At 44.1% G+C, this 26375-nt stretch overlaps 1 protein-coding gene across 4 annotated transcripts in view; it reads right to left on the bottom strand.

The window, feature by feature from the left end:
- Nucleotides 1–20961, bottom strand: part of ELMOD1 (ELMO domain containing 1) — a 204686-nt gene extending 183725 nt beyond the window's left edge. For 2 of the 4 annotated variants that reach the window (XM_077484322.1, XM_077484326.1), the window contains exon 1: nucleotides 20797–20961. The gene's annotated coding sequence lies outside the window, so the exon portion shown is untranslated. The remainder of the gene's footprint in view (nucleotides 1–20796) is intronic. The other 2 variants (XM_077484323.1, XM_077484324.1) reach the window with 2 other exon arrangements.
- Nucleotides 20962–26375: the final 5414 nt, after the last annotated feature.

Here is a 26375-nt window from a genome sequence, read left to right as displayed (position 1 = left end):
AAATAACTCAACACTCAGCCATTAATGTCTAATCCGCTAGCAACAAAAGTGAGTACACCCCTAAGTGAAAATGTCCAAATTGGGCCCAATTAGCCATTTTCCCTCCCCGGTGTCATGTGACGCGTTAGTGTTACAAGGTCTCAGGTGTGAATGGGGAGCGGGTGTGTTAAATTTAGTGTTATCACTCTCACTCTCTCATACTGGTCACTGGAAGTTCAACATGGCACCTCATGGGAAAGAACTCTCTGAGGATCTGAAAAAATAATTATTACTCTACATAAAGATGGCCTAGGCTATAAGAAGATTGCCAAGACCCTGAAACTGAGCTGCAGCACGGTGGCCAAGACCATACAGCGGTTTAACAGGACAGGTTCCACTCAGAATGTCCTCGCCATGGTCTACCAAAGAAGTTAAGTGCATGTGCTTAGCGTCATATCCAGAGGTTGTCTTTGGGAAATAGACGTATGAGTGCTGCCGCGCAGCTCACTGATTGGCCACAACACAGCCGGAGCTATTCAGGCAGTGAGAGGTCTCTTTAAATCAGAGAGCCCGCGCCACCGCCAGGACAAGCTGCTGCCTTCTGCCGCCTGCTGCTTGCTGATAAAGGGGTGGGGGGAAGTCTGGTAAAGGTAGTAACAAGAAATTCTTGATACCGTAGGATTCACAGTTTGTCTGGTTATGCTGGTTTGTGATGACAACTACTATCGTACCGTACCTTACCGTACCGTATACAAGTACAGTCATACTACACTTTTAAGTACACAATGGGGTTTATTTACTAAAGCTGGAAAGTGCAAAATCAGGCTCCCTTCTGCATAGAAACCAATGAGCTTCTAACCTCAGCTTGTTCAATTACGCTTTGGTAATAAAACCTGGAATGCAGAAGTGATCCTGATTTTGCACTTTCCAGCTTTAGTAAATAAACACCATTGTGTACTTAAAAGTGGAGTATGCCTGTAATAAATTTCCTTTTTTTTTGTTCAATAATTATTATATAATACCGTATTCTTCTTCTTTGTATTGGACAAATAAGACAAAGACAAATAAGACATCCCTTGAAAATAAGACCTAGTGCATCTTTGGGAGCAAAATTAATATAAGACACTGTCTTATTTTCGGGGAAACAGGGTATTAGCGTTTTTACCGTACCTAAAGAAAAAAAAAAAAAAAAAAAAGCTGATAGGAGCATGTTAGTAGCATTTAGAAGATAAGAGCGTTTGGAAGCATTTTTTTTCTGCTGGAAAAGTGCTCCAAAAAATATACACTTAATGGGATTTTTGCCAAAACCATGTAGCAGAATACATTTTGCTGTAAATTTATGAAGAAATTCAATATTTACATTTTTTTATTGGATATGTTTTCCAACAGAAAGTAAAAAATACTGTTTTTTTCAAACCTTTCCATTTCTTTTTTCGTTTCTATAATAATAAAAAAAAAATAATAATAATCCAGTGGTGATCAAATACCAACAAAAGAAAGCTCTATTTGTGTGAAAAAATGAGGTAAGTTTCATTTGCGCAGTGTTGTATGACCACGCAATTGCCAGTTAAAGTAGCTCGGTGTTGAATAGCAAAAAATGCTCTGTTTATGAAGGGGGTAACATCTTCAGGAGGTCAAGTGATTAAACATTTCTAAACTTAACTCATGTGCTACATAAAGTAGCTCCGCCATGGCAGCCATGGGTTGTGCAGTGGCACTGATGTAAATTACGTGTCAACAATTCATGTATGTGTCTGTATTTGCAAGAGACGAGGGTCGGAGGACTCCCCTGCACCTTATACATGAGGCTGTCTATGACATAACGTGAAACAGACCACTCTTTGTACACGATACTCCTGTTTGAGCATCTACTTTTTCACACTCTTTTTTTTTGTATGTATTTGCGCATATTTTAGCACATATGCGTTTGCGCAATTTTGTGCAAATGCACAAAAACTAATTCTCAAATTCTTGTTCTGCGCAATATATAAATGGGGATTTGCGCACATTTGTGCACAATTGCGCGTATTTGCATGCACGAGGCATAAATTACAGACCAAAAATGCAGATTTTTTTGCTATTTTTTTTTTTTTGTTTTACTGAAGAATGCATGGCACTCGTGTATGTACCTGTGTGCATAGGCACATTACAATTAACGGGCTGTATTTTAGCTCAGTAAAATAAAAAGTTGTACTGTTTTTTGTTTTTTTTCAAGCTGCAATGTGCAAGAGGCCTAAAACACGGAACCTCTCTACATCAAGCACCAACGGCCTCTTTTAAATTCTCAATTTATCTGCTATGACTTGCAAATTTCTAGGTGAGCCCTTTGATATATTTCTCACTGCAGTATGACATTGGCTCCTACCAACAATAAAATAGCTTCATGTTTTTGCATGTTCTAATGAGGTTATCCTCTAAATACAGTGCATCTGGAAAGTATTCACAGCCCTTCACTTTTTCCACATTTTGTTATGTTACAGCCTTATTCCAAAATGGATTCAATTATTTTCCTCAAAATTCTATAAACAATACCCCATAATGATAATGTGAAAGAAGTGTGTTTGAAATCTTTGAAAATGTATTAAAATCTAAAAAATCCCATGTACATAAGTATCACAGCCTTTGCTCCATATTTTGTTGTAGCACCTTTGGCACCAATTACAGCCTTGAGTATTTTTGAGTATGATGCTACAAGCTTGGCACATCTATTTTTGGGCAGTTTCTCCCATTATTCTTTGCAGGACCTCTCAGCTCCATCAGATTGGATGGGGAATGTCGGTGCACTGTCCAGAGATGTTCAGCCAGGTTCAAATCTGGGTTCTGGCTGGAGCACTCAAGGACATTCACAGATCTGTCCTGTAGCCACTCCTTTGTTATCTTGGCTGTGTGCTTAGGGTCGTTGTCCTGTTGGAAGATGAACCTTCACCCCAGTCTGAGGTCCAGAGTGCTCTGGAGCAGGTTTTTATCAAGGGTGTTTCTGTATATTGCTGCATTCATTTTTCCCTTGATCCTGACTAGTCTCCCAATTCCTGCCGCTGAAAAACATCCCCACAGCATGATGCTGCCACCACCATGCTTCACTGTAGGGATGGTATTGGCCTTGATTCCTTCAGACATGACGCTTGTCATTCAGGCCAAAGAGTTCAATCTTTGTTTCATCAGACCAGAGGATTTTGTTTCTCATGGTCTGAGAGCCCTTCAGATGCCTTTTGACAAACTCCAGGTGGGCTGTCATGTGCCTTTTTACTGAAAAGTGGCTTCCGTCTGGCCACTCTACCATACAGGCCTGATTGGTGGAGTTCTGCAGAGATGGTTGTTCTTCTGGAAGGTTCTCCTCTCTCCACAGAGAAACGCTGGAGCTCTGTCTGAGTGACCATCGGGTTCTTGGTCACCTCCCTGACTAAGGACCTTCTCCTCCAATCGCTCAGTTTGGCCGGGCAACCTGCTCTAGGAGGAGTCCTGGTAGTTCCAAACTTCTTCCATTTACAGAGGATGGAGGCCACTGTGCTTATTGGGACTATAGACATTTTTCTGTACCCTTCCCCAGATCTGTGGCTTGGTGCAATCCTATCTCGGAGGTCTACAGGACTTCCTTGGACTTCATGGCTTGGTTGACCTTATATAGACAGGTGTGTGCCTTTCCAAATCATGTCCATAATAATAATAATAATAATGTCCAATCAACTGAATTTATCACAGGTGGACTCCAATCAAGTTGTAGAAACATCTCAAGGATAATCAGTGGGAACAGGATGTACCTGAGCTCAATTATGAGTGTCATGGCAAAGGCTGTGAATACTTATCTACATGTGATTTTTTTTCATGTTTTATTTATTGATAAATTTAAAAATATTTCAAATAAACTTCTTTCACGTTGTCATTATGGGGTATTGTATTTTGAGGAAAATAATGAATTTAATCCATTTTGGAATGAGGCTGTAACATAAGAAAATGTGGAAAAAGTGAAGCACCGTGAATACTTTCGGATGCACTGTATCCATCTCATAAACCTGACCTCTAATTATAATCATCCTATATGTTTATGGGATTTGAGCTGCCATTCCTAAACCAGGTAACTACCAAAAGACATACAATGCATTGGATGCATCCAGCGGGGCTTTGCTGTATGGACAAGCCCTGTTCATGCCAACAGACAGGATCATCAGGAGCTCAGCTTGTTGCAGCCATCTTACAAGTTACTGGGTCATGTAAGGGTCTGATAAATGAAAAATGAATTTGATTTTGCTCGGAAAAGCAGAAATAACTGGCCTAAAAACTGACCTAGCTAGACAAGTGACAGTCACCGGTGACATTTCTTGGTCTGAAATAACAATCAGAGGAAGGTGGCGTGTTGTATAGAGAATGCGTATGTTGTCAGTGATGATATAGAGGCAAATGTTCACTGACATACGCTGATGACATTAGATTATGCTACGCATAATGGAGTTGTTTATAAATGTAATGCTAATAAACTATACAATGGGATGTTTATGAAAATAGCTTAGATTCTATAATAGCCGGTTATAAAACTCGAAGCTCAACTTACACTCTTGGGTTAAATCAGCTACAGTGCCTTGAAAAAGTATTCATACCCCTTCCTCATTTTGTCAAGTTACTACCAAAAACCTAAATGTATTTTATTGGGATTTTATGTGATAGACCAACACAAAGTGGCACATAATTGTGAAGTTGAAGGAAAATGATAAATGTTTTTTTTTTTTTTTACATATAAATATGTGAAAAGTGTGGTGTGCATTTGTATTCAGCCCCCTTTACTCTGATACTCCTAACTAAAATCTAGTGGAACCAATTGCCTTTAGAAGTCACCTAATTATTAAATAGAGTCCACCTGCATGTCATTTAATCTCAGTAGAAATACAGCTGTTCTTTTAAGCCCTCAGAGGTTTGTTAGAGAACTGTAGTAAACAAACAGCATCACGAAGGCCAAGGAACACACCAGACAAATCAGGGATAAAGTTGTGGAGAAGTTTAAAGCAGGGTTAAATGGCCCAAGTTTTGAACATCTCACGGAGCACTGTTCAATCCATCATCTGAAAATGGAAAGAGTATGGCACAACTGTAAACCTACCAAAACATGGCCGTCCACCTAAACTGACAGGCTGGGCAAGAAGAGCATTATTCAGAGAAGCAGCCAGGAGGCCCATGGTAACTCTGGAGGAGCTGCAGAGATCCACAGATTAGGTGGGAGAATCTGTCCACAGGACAACTATTAGTCGTGCTCTCCACAGATCTGGTGTTTATGGAAGAGTGGGAAGAAGAAAGCCATTGTTGTAAGAAAGCCATAAGAAACCCCGTTTGCAATTTGTGAGAAGCCATGTGGGGGACACAGCAAACATGTGGAAGAAGGTGCTCTGGTCAGATGAGACCAACATTGAACTTTTTGGCCTAAAAGAAAAACACTATGTGTGGTGCAAAACTAACACTGCACATGACCCTGAACACACCATCCCCACCGTGAAACATGGTGGTGGTGGCATCATGTTGTGGGCATTCTTTTCTCCAGCAGGGACAGGGAAGCTGGTCAGAGTTGATGGGAAGTTGGATGGAGCCAAATACAGGGCAATCTTAGAAGAAAACCTGTTAGAGTCTGCAAAAGACTTGAGACTGGGGGAAGGTTCACATTCCAGCAGAGCAATGACCCTAAACATACAGCCAGAGCTACAATGGAATGGTTTAGATCAAAGCATATTCATTTGTTAGAATGGCACAGTCAAAGTCCAGACCTAAATCCAATTGAGAATCTGTGGCAAGACTTGAAAATTGCTGTTCACAGATGCTCTCCATCCAATCTGACAGAGCTTCAGCTATTTTGCAAAGAAGAATGGGCAATAATGTCATTCTCTAGATGTGCAAAGCTGGTAGAGACATCCCAAAAAGACTTGCAGCTGTAATTGGAGTGAAAGGTGGTTCTACAAAGTGTTGACTACAAATATACTTTTCATATATTTATTTGTAAAAAAATTTGAAAACCATTTATCATTTTCACATACGGTAAAATCCCAATAAAATACATTTATATTTTTAGTTGTAACATGACAAAATGTGGAAAATTTCAAGGGGTATGAATACTTTTTCAAGGCACTATAAATACACTTCATGTGCAACAAATTTAAAACGTGTGCAAAGTCTTAGTCTTGGTTCACATATATGTGAATTGGATGCGTTTTGAACAGCATCCAATTTGCATGTGAACTGAACAGATTTGAATGAAGCTGGTTCACATACAGCTGGTAAAATAAGTATTGAACACGTAACCATTTTTTTAAGTAAATATATTTCAAAATTTTTACCAAATGTCGGTAACAACCCATGCAATCCATACGTACAATGAAACCAAAACGAGTAAGTTCAGAAATGAAGTTATGTGTAATAAATGGAATGACACAGGGAAAAAGTATTGAACACGCTAACTGAAATTGAGAGAGCAGACATAGCACAACTCTAGTCCAGCCCGGGACTGATTGCACCTAAGTAGATCCATCGATAATCGACTTTGGTATACCCAGCATACTTTTAGTATTCAATTATTGCCAGCAGCTATAGCCACCAGCAGTAATCACTGTGTTCTCCTACAGGGATGCCCCCCCCACCAGAAGAACATAATAGCTTCCTTTGAGGATTCCCCCAATAACACTGACTGTTTTGTTGGGGAAATGTAGCAACTTTCTTTCCTGGAACCATGAAAATCTCATAATCTTTGGCCTGCTTACGTGTGCTCAGGCCTGACACAATGAGTACAGGGAAGGATTAAGGATTGAGGACAATAGTACTCAGGCATTGTACAAGACAACCATGCCTAGAATGAGTGCATTCCTTCAAGTGGGCCAGGACACGGTATACTGAACCCAAGCATGGTATGGAACGATCAAACCATTCCATCCTCTGGAGGTCAGATGTGCTCGTGCATTGTACATTCACCCTAGTGTAGGGGTGTCCAAACTTTTTTCAAAGAGGGCCGGATTTGATGAAGTGAACATGCGTGAGGGCCGACCATTTTGCCTGACATTCTTTAAACCGTTAAAATTCGGTCTAAGTGTGTTTGTTCGAGCTCTAATACACTGCCCAACTAGAATTCTCTTGCCTTTGTGGCTGTGCGTGGGGAAGAGATGAGCTTGGGCGTATTTTTACGGGTATACCGTATTTATTGGCGTATAACACGCACCTTCACTTTAAAAGAAATGTTTCAGGAAAAAACTGCAAAATAATGGTCAGTGCCCATCAATGCATCAATGCAGCCTAATCAGTGCCCATCTGCAGACCCACCATTGCCATGAATGTAGCCTCACCATTGCCAGGAACGCAGCACCATAGCCAGGAACGCACTCACCATTGCCAGGAATGCACCACCATAGCAACGAATGCACCACCATAGCAAGGAATGCCCCCACTATAGCCAGTAATGCCCCCACCATAGCCAGCAATGCCCCCACGATTGCCAGGAATGCCCCCACCATTGCCAGGAATGCCCCCACCATTTCCAGGAATGCCCCCACCATTTCTAGGAATGCCCCCACCATTTCCAGGAATGCACCATCATAGTCAGGAATGCACAACCATCGCCAGGAATGTACCACAATAGCCAGGAACGCAGCACCATTGCCAGGAACGCAGCACCATTGCCAGGAACGCAGCACCATTGCCAGGAACGCAGCACCATTGCCAGGAATGCACTGACGAGCGCCAAAGGAGAATCTCCTTTTTACATGGCAGCCTCTTTAATAGAAAGTCCTGCCTCCTTTGATGGACAGAACAGTCGTCCAATGGCAGCGCCGGAGACGGGACTTCCTATTACAGAGGCCGCCCGTAAACAGGAAATTCTCCTGTGTACAGTGCTCGGTCCCGCCTCCTCCCTGTCCCTTCCGAAGCATATACATCTTTTGTGGCCCTGGCACCGGGAGATCGTCGGAGGCCACAAAAGATATATATGTCCAAACAGCCAGGAGGGCCATTCAAATCTGGGCCACAATTGGCCCGCGGGCCGGACTTTGGACATACCTGCCCTAGTGTGACTACACCCTTTTTCCACACTGGTAAACAGTATTTCACAGGTCTATAAATGCGACTTCTAATGCGATTTTTAAACCAGAGAGTATAAAGTCGGATCAAAGTTGCACTCAAAATCACATCAAAGTCGCGCTCCAAGGTGGCACTGGAAATCGTGCGACTTTGGAGTTGTGCAAGTGTGAAAGGACTGTAAATAGTTTTCTGCAGTAATTTGCCATAAAATGAGATCACATCCTCATCTAAAGGCCCGTACACACGATCAGAAAATAATGCGAAAAATACCGCTTTCGAAACAATCATACGATAATCTCATCCTTAGTACACAGCTTTCTAGAGCCGATCATGCCAGTTCATCCGATATTATCCAACTGGACAAGCGAGAAAAAAAATTTCCGCATGATACCAGATCGTACGATTTTATTTTAACCAGTAAAGTTGTTTTTCGAAAATGCAAAACGAATACACCACAACATATTACATCACTTCTGAATCCTTATTGTCGAGAGAAAATTTTTCCCAACGTTAGAAAACTCTTCATTTTCGATATGCAGACTAGCATGCAAAAAAATAAAAACAAAAAAAAAATGGACGATCATTCGTCCGATAATCTCATTGTGTGTACCCGGCATAAATCACACATAAAGCGATGAATTCCCAAGTTTACCAGAATATCCAATGGGATATGTCAGATAATGTCAGGGTGGCTGTCCGCTAGATGAAGCTTAGTAAAAAAAGTTGGGTGATACAGCAGGACAATGACATTAAGCATCAATGTGAACCCACCACAGACTGGCTCGAGAAAAAGAAAGTGCGCCTTTAGTGTGGCCCAATCAGAGCCCAGACCTTAACCCCATAGAGATGCTGTGAAATGTTCTCAAGAGAGCCGTTCACACCAAACATCCTACACGAGTGTCTGAGCTGAAGCAGTTTTGTAAAGAGGAATGGTCAGAAATTCCTCCTGAACGTTGTGCCGGTCTGATCCAGAGATACTGAAAGCAAGTGCTTGAAGTCATTGCTGTCAATGGAGGTTTAACCAGCCATTCAATTTATAAGCAGTGAGTCAGGTGAATAGTCATGATAATTACTAGGCCTACATACCATATAGTAATGTCACTACTTATGTTCACAATGGTCAGGTACAACAACAGAAACCCATACGTCTGTATGAGACGCTCATAAAGCTAATTCTAACTATGAAGTAAAGTAATACTAAACACACACTGTTTAACCACTTCAGCCCCGGGAGATTTGGCTGCTCAATGACCAGACCATTTTTTGTGATTCGGCACTGCGTCGCTTTAACTGCCAATTGCACGGTCGTGCGATGATGTCCCTAAACAAAATTGACATTCTTTTTTTATAACAAATAGAGAGATTTCTTTTGGTGGAATACAATCACCTCTTCAGTTTTGTTTTTTGCGCTATAAACAAAAGAAGAGCAACAATTATTATTTTTTTTTTAATCTTTTACTTTTTCCTATAATAAATATCCCAATTTTTAAAAATAAAAAAACATTTTTTTTCCTCAGTTTAGGCCAATATGTATTCTTCTACATATTTTTGGTAAAAAAAAATCTCAATAAACGTAAATTGATTGGTTTGTGCAAAAGTTATAGCATCTACAATACAGGGGATAGATTTATGGCATTTTTATTTTTATATATTTTTTTACTAGTATTGGCGGTGATCTGCGATTTTGATCAGGACTGCGATAATGCGGCAGACAAATTGGACACTTTTGACACATTTTTGGGACCATTGACAATTATACAGCGATCAGTGCTATAAAAATGCATTGAAACTGTATAAATGTTTATGGTGGGGAAGGGGTTAACAGGGGGGTTAAATGTGTTCCCTAGGTGTGTTCTAACTGTGGGGGGTGGGACTAACTAGAGGAGGAGAGTGATCAGTGTTCATACTTAGTATGAACTTAGTATGAACACATGATCTCTCTCCTCTACCCTGAGAGAACTCGGAATTTGTGTGTTTAAACATTATAGTGGTTGTAAACCCTTACAAACCACTTTGACCTACAGGTAAGCCTAGATTAAGGCTTACCTCTAGGTCCAAGAAATATATCCTAAACCTATACGGTTTAAGAGATATTTACCTGAAGACAGCCACCGATGTCTACGGCGCGGCGCAGGCGCACTGGGTAAGCCGCAGATCGCGGCGATATGCCGCGAGTGTCGGCTCCCATGCACATGCGCGGGAGTGATGTCATCGCTGCTCCGGCGGATCACAGCGCCGGAGCAGTGAGGCCCACGGAGACCCACCAAGAAGATGGACGCTTGGAACTACAGGGGCCAGCGGTGACATCGCTGGCTCCTGTGTCAGGTAAGTGACACATAATGGACTACTATGCGATGCATAGTAGTCCATTATGCTTTGCCTTTGCAGGGAATCAAAGAGGAAGTAAACCCATCAGGGTTTGCTTCCTCTTTAAACACACAGATCTTGGTTCTCGCTCTGTCACGAGCAATTGCGGGTACCCGGCGGTCAACACGCCCGCCAGGCACTCGCATCGGCTCTGGGCACACACTGCAGCATCTTAAAGGGCTGACGTACAGCGGCTCACCCAGGGGAGCCATTCTGCCGCTGTATAACTGCGCCGGCCGGTCGGGAACTGGTTAATTATCATTGTGCTTTCTATTTCTGTATATGGATGACAGCACTGTAATTAATTGTTATAATAAAAAAAAAAATATTGAAGTATCTTTTTTCTAATCGATATACAGCTTTCACATGATCCAGATCTTTCCCAGCCTGTCTGCAGGGAAACATAAGCAGGAGGAGCTTCTAGTCCTCTGCTGATGGTCACATGTTCAAAATAAAAAAACAGCCTTTGGAATACAGAGTAAAAATAAATAATTAAGCGGGGTTCCGTCCCTAATGGGCGCTACTAATACCTGTCAAAAACAGGGTACCTGCTCTCTCCTCCCATCTATAGTCACATGAGCTACTCAGATGTGGTAGGGAGGAAATGCTCAGCATAGAAACTCACTGAAAACTGAGCATGTGCAGAGCTGCCACCACAGCTGCAAAATCCCTAGCCGAATTGGGGATATGAACAGAAGGGGGAGATAGAGAGCAGCAGGATCAGCCTGGTTTCTTGCAGAATACAGAAAACAAAGTGAGAGAACGAGTGAGTATGAACAGCATGCAAATACATCATTTATTGACAGTTTTTTTATAATGTGGGTTTAGTGAAACTTTAATAATGAACTATGAAATACATGCAGTATCTCACTACATTGTGGAAAGGGTCATTTCTTCAGTGTTGTCACATGAAAAGATTTAATAAAATATTCACAAAAGTGAATACACCCCTCACATTTTTGTCAATATTTTATCTTTTCATGTGACAACACTGAAGAAATGACACTTTGCTACAATGTAAAGTAGTGAGTGTATAGCTTGTATAACAGTGTACATTTGCTGTCCCCTCAAAATAACTCAACACACAGCCATTAATGTCTAAACTGCTGGCAACAAAAGTGAGTTCACCCCTAAGTGAAAATGTCCAAATTGGGCCCAATTAGCCATTTTCCCTCCCCGGTGTCATGTGACTTGTTAGTGTTACAAGGTTTCAGGTGTGAATGGGGAGCGGGTGTGTTAAATTTGGTGTTATCACTCTCACTCTCTTATACTGGTCACTGGATGTTCAACATGGCACCTCTTGGCAAAGAACTCTCTGAGGATCTGAAAAAAGAATTATTACTCTACATAAAGATGGCCTAGGCTATAAGAAGATTGCCAAGACCCTGAAACTGAACTGCAGCACTGTGGCAAAGACCATATAGCGGTTTAACAGGACAGGTTCCACTCAGAACAGGCCACGGCATGGTCGACCAAAGGAGTTGCGTGCATGTGCTCAGTGTCATATCCAGAGGTTGTCTTTGGGAAATAGACGTATGAGTGTTGCCAGCATTGCTGCAGAGGTTGAAGGGGTGGGGGGTCAGCCTGCCAGTGCTCAGACCATACATCACACACTGCATCAAATTAGTCTGCATGGCTGTCCTCCCAGAAGGAAGCCTCTTCTAAAGATGATGCACAAGAAAGCCTGCAAACAGTTTGCTGAAGACATGCAGACTAAGGATATGGATTACTGGAACATGTCTTGTGGTCTGATGAGACCAAGATAAACTTATTTGGTTCAGATGGTGGCAAGCGTGTGTGGTGGCAACCAGGTGAGGAGTACAAAGACAAGTGTGTTTTGCCTACAATCATGCATGGTGGTGGGAGTGTCATGTTCTGGGGTTGCGTGAGTGCTGCCGACACTGGGGTGTTACATTTCATTGAGGGAACCATGAATGCCAACATGTACTGTGACATACTGAAGCAGAGCATGATCCCCTCCCTTCAGAGACTGGGCCCTAGGGCAATATTCCAACATGATAACGACCCCAAACACATCTCCAAGATGACCACTCCCTTGCTAAAGAAGCTGAGGGTAAAGGTGATGGACTGACCAAGCATATCTCCAGATCTAAACCCTATTGAGCATCTGTGGGGCATCCTCAAATGGAAGGTGGAGGAGGGCAAGGTCTCTAACATCCACCAGCTCCATAATGTCATCATGGAGGAGTGGAAGAGGACTCCAGTGGCAACCTGTGAAGCTCTGGAGTTATTTTGAGGGGACAGGACATTTACACTGTTATACAAGCCGTACACTCACTACTTTACATTGTAGCAAAGTGTCATTTCTTCAGTGTTGTCACATGAAAAGATATTATAAAATATTTACAAAAATGTGAGGGGTGTACTCACTTTTGTGAGATACTGTATATGGGAGCTCTTCTACCTGCCAAACAATTTGTGTTTCTGTCCATCCAGTCCTGAGATTTACACAGCTCATCCACACAGTACAGCCCTGTCTGGCAGGGAAGAAGGCCTGACTTGTCTCTGCTATAGTTAAAGTAAAACTCCAGGAAAAACCTAACTAGTCTTAAAAATACTCCCCCAACAACTATTCCTAATAACCATTCCTAATAATCTGTGCAAGAAAAGATCTGTATACTTACCTATTTTCAGGCTGCTCCGTTCTAGTCATGTGATCTGGCTCCCCTCTGCCAGCTAGTGGCAGTCGCAGGGGAGAGGAGGGAGCATGGAAAATGGATGGACCATTGGAAGTCTACAGGTGAAATCTCCGCTCCCTGGCTTAATCGGTCGTTATCGAGCGCTCTCTCCTCTCCCATGCAAAGAAAGTCACGTGGTATGTGACGCAACGCGTCAGGGAGGAGCTAGGTGTCGATCGTCACTTCCGGTCATGGCCGAGACCGGAAGTATCATTGCTTACATTTGTGAATTACTGGATCTTTATGTAAGTGGTGATATTTTTATTAATAAACGTTTTTCGATTATACTACACATTGGAGGCCCCTTTATTCTCTTTCCCCATTATGGTATAACCCGGATTGTGAGTTGTGGAGATTTTACATTGGTGTCCTGGAGGTTATATCTAAGAGGAGGTGGAAGATTGCCAGCCCATTATCCCTGAAGTGTAATCCGGTCCTTAGAGCCGGTTCACACAGCGGGCGATGCGAGGCGACACGACTCGCCTCGCCTCGCTCTCGCAAGTCGCCCCCGTTCAGTACAATGGAACCGTTCTGAGAGGAGCGACTCGAGTCGCTCCGACTCAGAAAAAAGGTTCCTGTACTACTTTTGGGCGACCTCGGGGCGACTTGCATTGACTTCTATACAGAAGTCATCTGCAAGTTGCCGCTGAGGTCGCGGCGAGGCAAGTCGGAGTCGCCTCGCCTCGCCTGCAGTGTGAACCGGCCCTTAGGAACCTTGTTTTGAGGTGAAAGGCTGGGGGAAACAAGGGGTGCACCTTAAGCACTGAAGTGTGGAGGAAGGGAATAGTCTGCACCTTTATTCACTTTGCATGGTTATCATTATCCGTTTGGACTGATTGCACAATTTGGATACATCTGAATGGACTGATTTATATGCACTTTGCACTTTAAAGTTTAAGTTTGCTTGGAGCAACACGATTTCTTCATATGTTTGGTTTGATTGTGTGCTTTACGAATTGCACTTTTGCACATTTGCACATATTAATTTATTTATACAATTTTTTTTTTATTTTACGTTTGTGATACTGTATATTTTTTATTGTGAGCAACACTGTTTTTTGGTTTGATGGTGTGCTTTATGAACTACACTCTTGCACATTTGCACTTATTGATTTATTTATACAATTAATTTAGAAATTTGTGATATTGGTAAACATTCCCTTTGCATTTTTTCTGAAAATTGATGCACTATATGAGGTTTTATATATAGATTAGATTTATTTATGATAATTTATTTATTTCACTGAGAATTCACATTTATTAGAAACCATATAGGATTTATTTACTTAGGTAGCGCCACATAAACACCTTCTATATTTTTATTTCTGAGTGCAGAGAACACTTTTATATGTGAGCAGCTTCCTAAAATTAAGATCGGACCCATCTGGCGAAGGTTGTGCGCAACAGTACTTATCAAATTTACAAGGAGCATTCATAACCACCTCAGTTCCGGAAGGTTCTACCCCCTTCATGACCCGGGCATCTTTTGCTATTTAGCACTGCGCTACTTTAACTGGTAACTGCACAAATATTCAACACTGTACACAAATGAAATCTATATAATTTTGTTCACACAAATAGAGCTTTCTTTTGGTGGTATTTAATCAACACTGCCTTTTTAGTTTTTTATTATATAAATGAAAAAAGATCGAAAATGTTGAAAAAAAAAAACAATATTATAAAAAAATTAAAATATTCTTCATAATTTTTGGAGAAAAAATTTATTCTGCTTGATGTCTTTGGTATGTAACTATGTAACTATATTGATTGGATTGTGTGCAAGTTATAGTGTCTACAAACTACGGTACATATACTGGATTTATTTTCTATCAGCAAGTTATAATGGGACTGCGATAGTGGGGTTGGACAAGCTGACACTAACTGACACTGAGTGGTAACTGACTAACTGCCACTGACATCACCAGTGACATTAATACAGTGAGCAATGCTAATATTATACACTCTCACTGTACTAATGACACTGGCTGGGAAGGGGTTAACATCTAGGGGCAATCAAAGGGTTAATTGTGTGTCTAGCAATGTGCAATGTGTGTAATGTGTGCTCATTTTTAATAAAGATCTTTGTTTCTTATCCCTTAGAATAAAGCAAAAAAAAAAAAAGCCGACATTCATGAGACAGGAAGACTGTTCCATGGACACTGGCCAACTACTCCACTGTGGATTGCTTTTTAGAGGGCAGAAGGAACTGATACCAGTGTGAAAGAAGCCTAAGCCCCATTCACTCCTCAGTGATTTGTTGTGCATTTCTAGATGCATGAAAATTCTCCACAATAAGATTTCCATTGTATTCTGTGGGGCCCATTCAGGTTCGAGTGATGTTGTGTTGTCACTTATCACACCAGAGAAGTGCAGGTAAAGGAACAGAAACAGGAACAGGTACAGGAACAGGAACAGGTAAATGAACAGATAAAGGAATAGGTACAGGATTAGGAACAGGTAAAGGAACAGGAACATGTACAGGAGTAGGTAAAGGAGCAGGCACAGGAATAGGAACAGATAAAGGAACAGGAACGAGTAAATGAACAGGAGCAGGTGCTGGTACAGATACAGGAACAGATTCAGGAACAGGTAAAGGAATAGTTACAGGTCCAGGTAGAGGAGCAGGTACAGGAACAGGTAAAGGAACAGAGATAGGAACAGGTACAGAAATAGATACAGGTATAGGAACAAGTAAAGGAACAGAAACAGGTACAGGAATAGGAACAGGTACACAAACAGGAGCAGGTATGGGTACAGGAGAAAGGTGCAGGTAGAGGAGCAGGTACAGGTACAGGAACAGGTAAAGGAACAGAGATAGGAACAGGTACAGGAATAGATACAGGTACAGGAGTAGGAACAGGTACAGGAACAAGTAAAAGAACAGGTACAGCAGCAGGTACAGAAGCAGGTAAAGGAACATTTACAGGAACAGGTACAGGAACAGGTATAGGAACAAGTACAGGTATAGGAACAGGAACAGGTACTTCTCTGGGGTAGGATCACATGTTTTGCGCTCCAGAGACTTTAATGCAATCCGAGAAGTGTACATCACATGCATATTTACATCTAGCATCCAGTCTTCTCGGCAGTAAACTGCTCTCCATTTGCCCAAACACTGATTCTTAGAAAAACACATTAAGAAAGTGTGACATCTGCACAGTAAAAATAAGTTGCCTCCAATGAAGTGTACACCATCTCAGGTACTGCAGTGTCTGTTTGTATGTTTACTTTTATTCACCTGTTGATGCCAACTGTCTAGCTATAGATATCACAGGAGGTCGCTCACTCACCACTTCCTCCATTCAGAAAAAAACTTTGTATCCTTTTCATAGAATATAAGGAATTCTGTGAATGGAGGAGGTGTGAAGGATATGCAAAGGGTTGAAATGTATCTACTTCTGGTTAGTGGAGACTATTCCAAAGTGTTATTAAACCCAAAAATGTCAAATGTTGCAGCTTCCCAATCATTAGATGTGGTGGCTGCATCAGTTTGTTTTTTAGGCTTTTTTCTCTCTGTTTTCATCTGGTGATCTGGCCAGTAACACACCTCCTTTATTAGAGTGCCCCCACTCTGGATGAAGGAGCACATGGCCACCTTTCAACATTAGCAGTGTCAGTCTGGGAAGAGGAGTAGCGTTAAATGTATTAGCAGATTTAGATAAACTAACAAATTGAAGCCAAACTCCAGCTCACACTTTATAATCAGTTACAGAAAGCAGTTTTGTTCCTTTTGGGATAAATATTTTGCATGAATAAATAAAAGCTGATCATTTTAATCACCCCTGACAGAGTTAAGCAGTTTGTATCATCCATATAAACTGAAATATTCTGCTGGAGAGTTTGTGCTGTGAAAAACAACAGACTGGCTAGATTCTCAGCTGAAAATAGAAGAAAAAAGAACTTAAAGAGGAGTTCCAGTTGTTTTTGTGTTTATTAAAACTGTAGCTGCCGATTTTTAATAAACACACACTCACCTGTCCCAGGATCCAGTGATGTGGTCGCTCCTCTCGCTGGCATCTCAACTGTGGTCACCCGGCTGCGACAGCTTGTGGTTTCACAGCCGGGTGCCGACTGCGCATGCGTGAGTTGCACTGCATCAGCTGAATGAGCGGTAGTCTTCTGGGACCGGAGATGTGTCCCAGAAGACTGTAGGGAGGGAGGGCAGAGGAGGAGAACTTCTAGGTGATCCGAGTGGGAGTGGGTACATATTAACACCCCCCAACCAACTAAAGACCCCTCCTTACCTGTCCAGGAATCCAGCGATGTCGGCACCCCAGCCAATGATGTTTCCATCAGCTCTCTGGTGCTGCCTCCACCATTGCCTCTAAGGCTGCTTTCACACTGGGGCTGTGTGGGCGTCGGCGGTAAAGCGTCGCTATTTTTAGCGGCGCTTTACCGTCGTTTTAGCGGCGGGCGCTAGCGGGGTGGTTTTAACCCCCGCTAGCGGCCAAAAAAGGGTTAAAACCGCCTGCAAGGCGCCGCTGCAGCGGCGCTTTGCCGGCGGTATTGCCGCGCAGTCACATTGATTTCAATGGGTAGGAGCGGTTTAGGAGCGGTGAATACACCGATCCTTCACCGCTCCAAAGATGCGGCTAGCAGGACTTTTTTCACTGTCCTGCCAGCGCATTGCTCCAGTGTGAAAGCCCTCCGGCTTTCACACTGGAGTGAAAGGGGTCGGGTTTTTTCAGGCGCTACACAGGCGCTATTTTTAGCGCTGTAACGCCTGAATACCGCCCCAGTGTGAAGGCAGCCTAAGGGAAACTGGCAGTTAAGCCTTGCAGCTTCACAGCCAGTTCCCTACTGTGCATGCGCGAAGCTCGCTGTGCTTTCTGAATAGAATGCCCCGACAGTGGGGGAAGGAGGAGGGGGGCTGAACTTCCAAAGATCAAAGTGAGGACGGATACCTGTCAAAAACATATACACCCCCCCCCCCCCACCCCCGAAAGATGCCAAATGTGGCACCAGAGGGGGGAGGGGAAGGCAGATAAGCAGAGCTTCCACTTTTTGTTGGACCTCTACTTTAATACCGCTGTAACATTGTTGTTGCTACAAGGGTTGTATGGAATTATTTGGCTTGATGAAGGGCTGTTGTTACCCAAAACTGTTGCCAATGTGTTATAATGTAGTGCATTTGCTTCAGTTAATAGAAAAGATTAGTCCTGCAACTTATTCTCATATCCCTATGTGGACTTGGAGATCGTTGGGCGGATCTCTGTTGAGAGAGCTGCTAATTATTCAGGTGAGCTCTCTACCTGTGCTTATTACTGTATAGATAGCGAGAAAATAATTATATATATATATATATATATATATATATATATATATATTAGAGCTCCACAATTAACCGTTAAAAAATCATGATCTCGATTCAACCCCCCCTGACGATCTCTAATGCAGAGTTTGCCGTTTCTTTCATATAACAATGGGAGAGACTTATCTGCTCACTCAGCTGTCAAAATGCCAATTTTTTAACAAGAAACATTGGGGGTTATTTATTAAAGGCAAATGGACTTTGCACTGCAATTGCACTCGTAAGTGAAATCGCTCTAAATCTGAGGGGTAGATCTGAAATGAGGGGAAGCTCTGCTGATTTTATCATCCAATCATGTGCAAGCTAAAATGCTGTTTTTTATTTTCCTTGCATGTCCCCCTCTGATCTACAGCGACTTTACTTCCAAGTGCACTTGCAGTGCAAAGTGGACTTTCCTTTAGTAAATAACCCCCATTTCAACGAAGGCCCCTTTCACATGGGATGGATCCCTAATGATCTGCGACGTGAACATCTGCTTGCTCAGCGGGGATCGCCGCTGAGCCAGCGGATGACACTGTGCAGGGACTGCCCTGTCAGATCTCCGCTCTCCTCTATGGGGGATCGTATGAATACGGACCGTCTGTCCGTGTTCATTTGATCCGCTCTGCAGACAGAAAGAAAAATAGGATTTTCCTCCATCTGCAGAATCGGACCATAGCGGGGATGGATGATATCAGATGTTCATCCGCAGACACCCGCTATCCCATAAGGATGCATGTATGTCCGTATTTCATCCGAAAACAGATGGATGAAATACGGACATACTGTCCGCACGTGTGAAAGGGGCCTAACTCTTCCTTCTTAGACCCCTTTTATACCGAGGGAGTTTTTCAGGTGCTATAGTGCTAGAAATAGCGCCTGCAATCCGCCCTCAAACTGCTGCTCCATTCCCTCCAGTGTGAAAGCCCCGAGGGACATCAGGAAAAGTCCTGCCAGCAGCTTCTTTGGAGCGGTGTGTTTACCGCTCCTCCGCCATTGCTCCCCATTGAAATCAACGGGGCAGCGCTGCAACACCCTTTCTCGTCCGCGAGCGGGGGGTACAAGCGTCCCGCTAGTGGCCAAAATGCGCTGCAAATCCGATGGTAAAACGCCGCTAAAAACGGCGGCGTTTTACAACCCACGCTATGGGCGGCTTGGTGTGAAAGCCATCTTAGATCAAAGGGATAAACTTCTGTGTGTAAAGAAAAAATGTAGGCAGTCTGCCAAGTTTTTAACAATGTGTAAATGCAGGAAGTATAACCACTTTCTGACACTTGTTTCTTAAGTTAAAAATCAATATTTTTTGCTAGAAAATTACTTGGAACCCCCAAACAGTATATGTTTGGGGGTTCCAAGTAGAATGTGGAATAGCGGAATCGTGGAATAATAGAAAGTGGAATAAAATGGCAATTGCTGCAATATTTTATGTCACACTGTATTCGCCCAGCGGTCTTTCAAACGCAATTTTTTGGGGGGAAAAAAATACACTTCAATGAAAAAAAAAAAAAAAAGAACGAAACAGTAAAGTTAGCCCCTTTTTTTTGTTTGTTTTAATGTGAAAGATGGCGTTACCCCACGAGAATCAGGATCTATCTTCTAAGAAAAAAAATTGTGATTTTCATTTTAGCCAGAATCGTGCAGCTCTAATATAGATATATATATATAGATATAGACCCATAGAGGCCAATCGGGTGTAAGCGTTCAAATGCATCAACAAATATGATTGGTTGTTATGACCAACAGCGATGTCCTTTGTCTTGGCTCGGTTTTTCACAAATCATACTCATTGGCTTAAGAAATAAGGAGAAAAGCATGACGACCCACAGGGGAATCCTCTATAGTCATTCTGGTCCTTACCAAGACATATTTCAATGGACATGTCACCAAAACAATCCATCAACACTCCACGTCTACAGGGAACCGACCGGCAGGCAGGCGTTCACCGCAACACCGGATACAGGAGACAAGTTACACATCAGACAGAACCTCGTACTATAGATTCACATGAAGATCAATAAATCAATGTTCATCATTCTCCAATAAAAAAAAAAATATATATATTATATATATATATATATATATATATATATATATATATATACACATATATATACACACACACTATGTACTATAAAATTGCTGTAATATACATGTGTATATATATATATATATATATATATATATATATATATATCTTTTTTTTTTTTTTTTTTAATAGCCCATCCGCATGTATAGGACTAGCAATGGCAGTCCAGGTCAGCCCCCATTCTATGGACTATATTAGGGGTCCCCCCCTCTCCCCCCATATGGGGATCTGAGGTGCCCCATCCTCATCCCAGCACCGACCATCGCAATGTGTGGGCTCCTCATGCAGTGGATGGTGCAGGGGGTGTGTACACGGCTGTACACAGGGGGGACTCTCACCTGCTCACACTGGTCTGCTCCGGAGATTCAGGGTCCCATCTTCATCATCATCTTCATCATCATCATCCTCATCCTCCTCCTCCCGCTGTCACTCACCGTCTCCCAGCTGCTCTACTGCACCGGGGCGCGCTTCCAGGAGCGAGGAGAACAACACAGGCGCGCCCCCGAGACCTGCAGCCAATCCGAGCGAGAATATTCCCGCCCCCGCCCACTTTCTCACCTTGGTGCCTTAGCAGCAGCGATGTGTGTGCTGAGAGGAGGGAGATGTGTGACTCTCATATCTGTGTCATATCATGTATAATGTGTGTAATATACAGGTCCTCACTTCATCATGAACAGGTCCCCCCCCCCACACACAACACAAGCAGTCAGTACAGAGCCCTCACACACACATTACACTGTCTAGCCCCCCCCCCCCACCATGGTACAGAGACTACCCCCCACCATGGTACAGAGACTACCCCCCCCACCATGGTACAGAGACTACCCCCCACCACCGTACAGAGACTACCCCCCCACCATGGTACAGAGACTACCCCCCCCCACCATGGTATAGAGACTACCCCCCCCCCACCATGGTATAGAGACTACCCCCTCCACCATGATACATAGACTACCCCCTCACCATGGTACACAGACAACCCCCCACAACGGTACAGAGACAACCCCCCCACTATGGTACAGAGACTACCCCCCCCCCCACCATGGTACAGAGACTACCCCCCCCCCACCATGGTATAGAGACTACCCCCTCCACCATGATACATAGACTACCCCCTCACCATGGTACACAGACAACCCCCCACAACGGTACAGAGACAACCCCCCCACTATGGTACAGAGACTACCCCCCCCCCCCCACCATGGTACAGAGACTACCCCCACCATGGTACAGAGACTACCCCCTCCACCATGGTACAGAGACAACCCTTCCACCATGGTACAGAGACTACCCCCCACCACCGTACAGAGACTACCCCCCCACCATGGTACAGAGACTACCCCCTCCACCATGATACATAGACTACCCCCTCACCATGGTACAGAGACAACCCCCTCACCATGGTACAGAGACAACCCCCCACGATGGTACAGAGACAACCCCCCCACTATGGTACAGAGACAACACCCCATCATGGTACAGAGACTACCCCCCACCATGGTACAGAGACAACCCCCCCATCATGGTACAGAGACTACCCCCCCCCCCCCCACCATGGTACAGAGACAACCCCCCACCATGGTACAGAGACTACCCCCCCCCCACCATGGTACAGAGACTACCCCCCCCACCATGGTACAGAGACTACCCCCCCCCACCATGGTACAGAGACTACCCCCCCACCATGGTACAGATACTACCCCCCCCACCATGGTACAGAGACTACCTCCCCCACCATGGTACAGAGACTACCCCCCACCATGGTACAGAGACTACCCCTCCACCATGGTACAGAGACAACCCCCCACCATGATACAGAGACTACCCGCCCCCCCATAGGCACAGTGCCACAGTACTGGACCCCCCCCCCCTCCCACACAAATTACAGAGCCTCCCAACAAACTAGAGCCTCCCTCTTCACACACACATTACAGAACTCCCCTACTCATAAAATACAGAGCCCCCCCCCCAAAAAAAAGTAACCCCTGCAACACTGCAACAAACTAGAGCTACCCCCTCACAAAATACAGAGCCCTCCTAGAAATTACAGACCCCCCCCCCACACAGACACACACACAAATTACATAACCCCCCAACAAACTAGAGCCCCCCGCCCCCATGAAACGTGTTGACATAGCTCAGTTGTTTTAGAGCGCAGATTTTATAATGTTCACTCAATGCAATTTTTTTTTTTTTATTAATTTTTTTAATAATGTGTTATTGATTTTTTTTAAATCTCTTTTGTACAATTAAAAATGATTATACTTTATGTACATTTTTGGTGTGTATGTGGTTGATATCATGGATGATCTCCTGGGTGGCATATCGAATGGCCCAGTCTAGTGTTTGCAAGTTTTAACATAATCTAGAGTTTACATGAAAGCAGAGATCTGCCCACCACTGCAAAAATTATATACTGCAGCTGCTGACTTTTAATAATCAGACACTTGCCTGTCTTGGAGTCCAGCGATATTGGCACCGCAGCTGATGTTTGCATCAGCTGTTGGGTGCTGCCACCGCCATCGCAGGTAAGGGAACCCTACTGCGCATGCGTTCTGCTCCGCTCCTCTCTACTATTGGCTCGGCGACAGGGAGAGGAGGAGGGAGCTGAGGGGTAAAGTCAATAGCCGTAGCTGTGGCTCCTGGAAGTGGGAACACGATACCTGTCAAAGAAAGATGTCCTGTGCCCCCCCCCCCCCCCAAAGGTTCCAAATGTGGCACCGGAGGGGGGGGAGGAGACAAACGAGCAGAAGTTACACTTTTGGGTGGAGCTCCGCTTTAAAGTTTATACTTCAGTGGAATGATGGGCCCAGGACATTATAACATGGGTTGTTTTTACATTTCATCATTCCCTCCTAGCTGGCATATGTAATATGTGTATAATACATATATGTGCAATATATATATATATATATATATATATATATATATATATATATATATATATATATATATATATATATATATATTACAGTTGTGCTCAAAAGTTTGCATACCCTGGCAGAAATTGTGACATTTTGGCATTAACCACTTGCGTACTGGGCACCTAAAAACCCCCCTTCTGCCCAGACCAATTTTCAACTTTTACCGCTGTCAATCTTTGAATGACAATTGCGCGGTCATACAACACTGTACCCAAATGAAAATTTTATAATTTTTTCCCACAAATAGAGCTTTCTTTTGGTGGTATTTAATCACCTCTCAGTTTTTTATTTTTTATTTTTTTAAACGCAACTGAAATGAAACAAAAGTCAAAACGCCTTTGAACGAACCCTGTGTACATGTACTGATATGATAACATAGAGGAGAGTTTAGGGGCAGCTGAAAAAAATTCCCAACTGCTCTTAAACATCCGTTTACCAGTGGCAGTGTACATGAAGCCTTATAGATATTTTAAAAAAGCCCCCCCCCCTCATATGCTAACTTATCTATGGCTGACCTAGAGCCCAAATTCCTGAAGAGCATACAACAAAAGGCATACAGGTATTATCGCTATATCGATGACGTTTCCATCCAATGGCCAGAGGGTGAAGAAAATCTAAAAACTGTTTTCAATTTTCTTCATCTTCTGTCCATGTGGAGAAAATATCATCAATATAGCGATAGTGTCATCACCTAACGATCAACAAAAAAGGTATCACAGACAGTACTCAGTTATTCTTTTTGGAGTGCCCAAAAACACAATTTTTCGCACAATTTGTTGTCTCTTCTCCTAGCATCTAGCTGTACATTGACTAAAACAAAAACAACAAAGTCTGAAAATGCCTGAAAAAAAACTGCACCTACAAACACACATTAAAAACTCCAAAGACGCTCAAGTGTGAACCTGGCCTGAAACTATAGAATGCAAAGTACTTCCTAAGTTCTAGTCCGAGACCGATGTCCTCAGGCTTTGTCTTTATTCTTTGTCGAGTCACATTTCACACAGATGTCTGTCACATGGACGGATGGATCATGTTTTCTGCAGGTAACCTAATTCTAGCTCTTCATTATTAATGACATTAAACTTACTTTTAGTTTTTCATCCCCCGATTCACTTTTGCAGAATTCTTTCTACAAACTGACCACATCTCATAACCCAACTCAAATTTCATTTGATTTTCATTAAAAAAAAAAAAAAAAGTTTGTGAGAAGCTCCTAATTAACCCTTTCCCTGCCAGCCTTTTTTTTTCAGTTGTTCAAACAATCGGGTGGAAAAGTCCGGCAAACTCAAGTCCGCCGGACAATCCCCCCGTGTGTAGCCTCCGGCATACTTTTTTGACCCGAAAGTACAGCGGACTTAGAAAGTAGTTTTGCACTCCAATCTACCTGCCGGACTCGCATTTCGGCGGACAATCCGGGCGTGCGTATGCCAGTCTGCCGTACTTTTGAAATGAACGGATTTTTCCCGCCCGGAGAAAAGTCCGCTCATTTTAAGCGGGTCTCCAGGTAGGCGGGGCCCGCGAAGGAGACGTCGCTGGCCCCGCCACCGTGTATGGACTTAAAGGGGAACCCCAACGCCGAAGAAAAATCGGCGTGGGTCCCCCCCAGGTCCACATCAGACCCTTGTCCGAGCACACTACCCGGCCGGCCAGGAAAGGGGGGGACGAGCGAGCGCCCCCCCCCCCCCCCCCTGAGCCATACCAGGCCACGTGCCCTCAACATGGGGGGTGCCTTGGGGAAAGGGGGGCCGTGCGGCCCCCTCATCCCAAAGCACCCTGTCCCCATGTTGATGACGACAAGGGCCTCTTCCCGACAACCCTGGCCGTTGGTTGTCGGGGTCTGCGGGCGGGGGGCTTATCGGAATCCAGGAGCCCCCTTTAATAAGGGGGCCCCCGGATACCGGCCCCCCACCCTATGTGAATGAGTATGGGGTACGATGTACCCCTACCCATTCACCTGTGAAAAAAAAAGTACAAAAAAAAACACAACACAGGGTAAAAATAGTTTATTGCACAGCTCCGGGGGTCTTCCGTCTTCGGGGGTCTTCTCGCCGGACTCCTCCGCTATCTTCTGCTAGCTTTTTTGCTAGCGGAGGAGCCCGGCTTTCTTCCTCCCCGCCGCCCCCTCTTCTTCCGACTTCGGGGGTCTTGTCCCCCTCTTCAGTTCTTCTGCCGGGCAACCGCGCCTTCTTATAGCTCTTTTACAGGCAGTGGCCCGGTCTTCTGTCACCGCTGTCGTCACCGCCTTCTGTTCTTCTCTTCTTCAGATGTTGCCTCGTCGCTCCCTCCGCTCACAATGACGGGGACCGGGCGAGCGGCGACTTATATAGGGACATCACCGGATGATGTCCCCGACTATTATGATGTCACAGTCCCAGCATCCTCTGGGACTGTGACACCATAATGGGCGGGGACATCCTCCGGTGATGTCCCTATATAAGTCGCCGCACGTCGCGTCGGAGCCATTGTGAGCGGAGGGAGCGACGAGGCAACATCTGAAGAAGAGAAGAACAGAAGGCGGTGACGACAGCGGCAACAGAAGAACCGAAGAGGGGGAAAAGACCCCCAAAGTCAGAAGAAGAGGGGGCGGCGGCGAGGAAGAAAGCCAGGCTCCTCCGCTAGCAAAAGAGCTAGCAGAAGATAGCGGAGGAGTCCGGCGAGAAGACCCCCGAAGGCGGAAGATCCCCGGAGCTGTGCAATAAACTATTTTTACCCTGTGTTGTGTTTTTTTTTGTACTTTTTTTCACAGGTGAATGGGTAAGGGTACATCGTACCCCATACTCATTCACATAGGGTGGGGGGCCGGTATCCGGGGGCTCCCGGATTCCGATAAGCCCCCCGCCCGCAGACCCCGACAACCAACGGCCAGGGTTGTCGGGAAGAGGCCCTTGTCCTCATCAACATGGGGACAAGGTGCTTTGGGGTGGGGGGCCGCGCGGCCCCCCCTTCCCCAAGGCACCCCCCATGTTGAGGGCACGCGGCCTGGTACGGCTCAG

The sequence above is a fragment of the Lithobates pipiens genome, unplaced genomic scaffold (genome assembly GCF_037356315.1).
Source record: "Lithobates pipiens isolate NorthernLeopardFrog02 unplaced genomic scaffold, aLitPip1_a1.2 Scaffold_16, whole genome shotgun sequence".
NCBI classification, from domain to species: Eukaryota; Metazoa; Chordata; class Amphibia; order Anura; family Ranidae; genus Lithobates; species Lithobates pipiens.
Note: the sequence above shows the minus strand (reverse complement) of the source record. Positions and strands in the feature narration are given on the sequence as shown.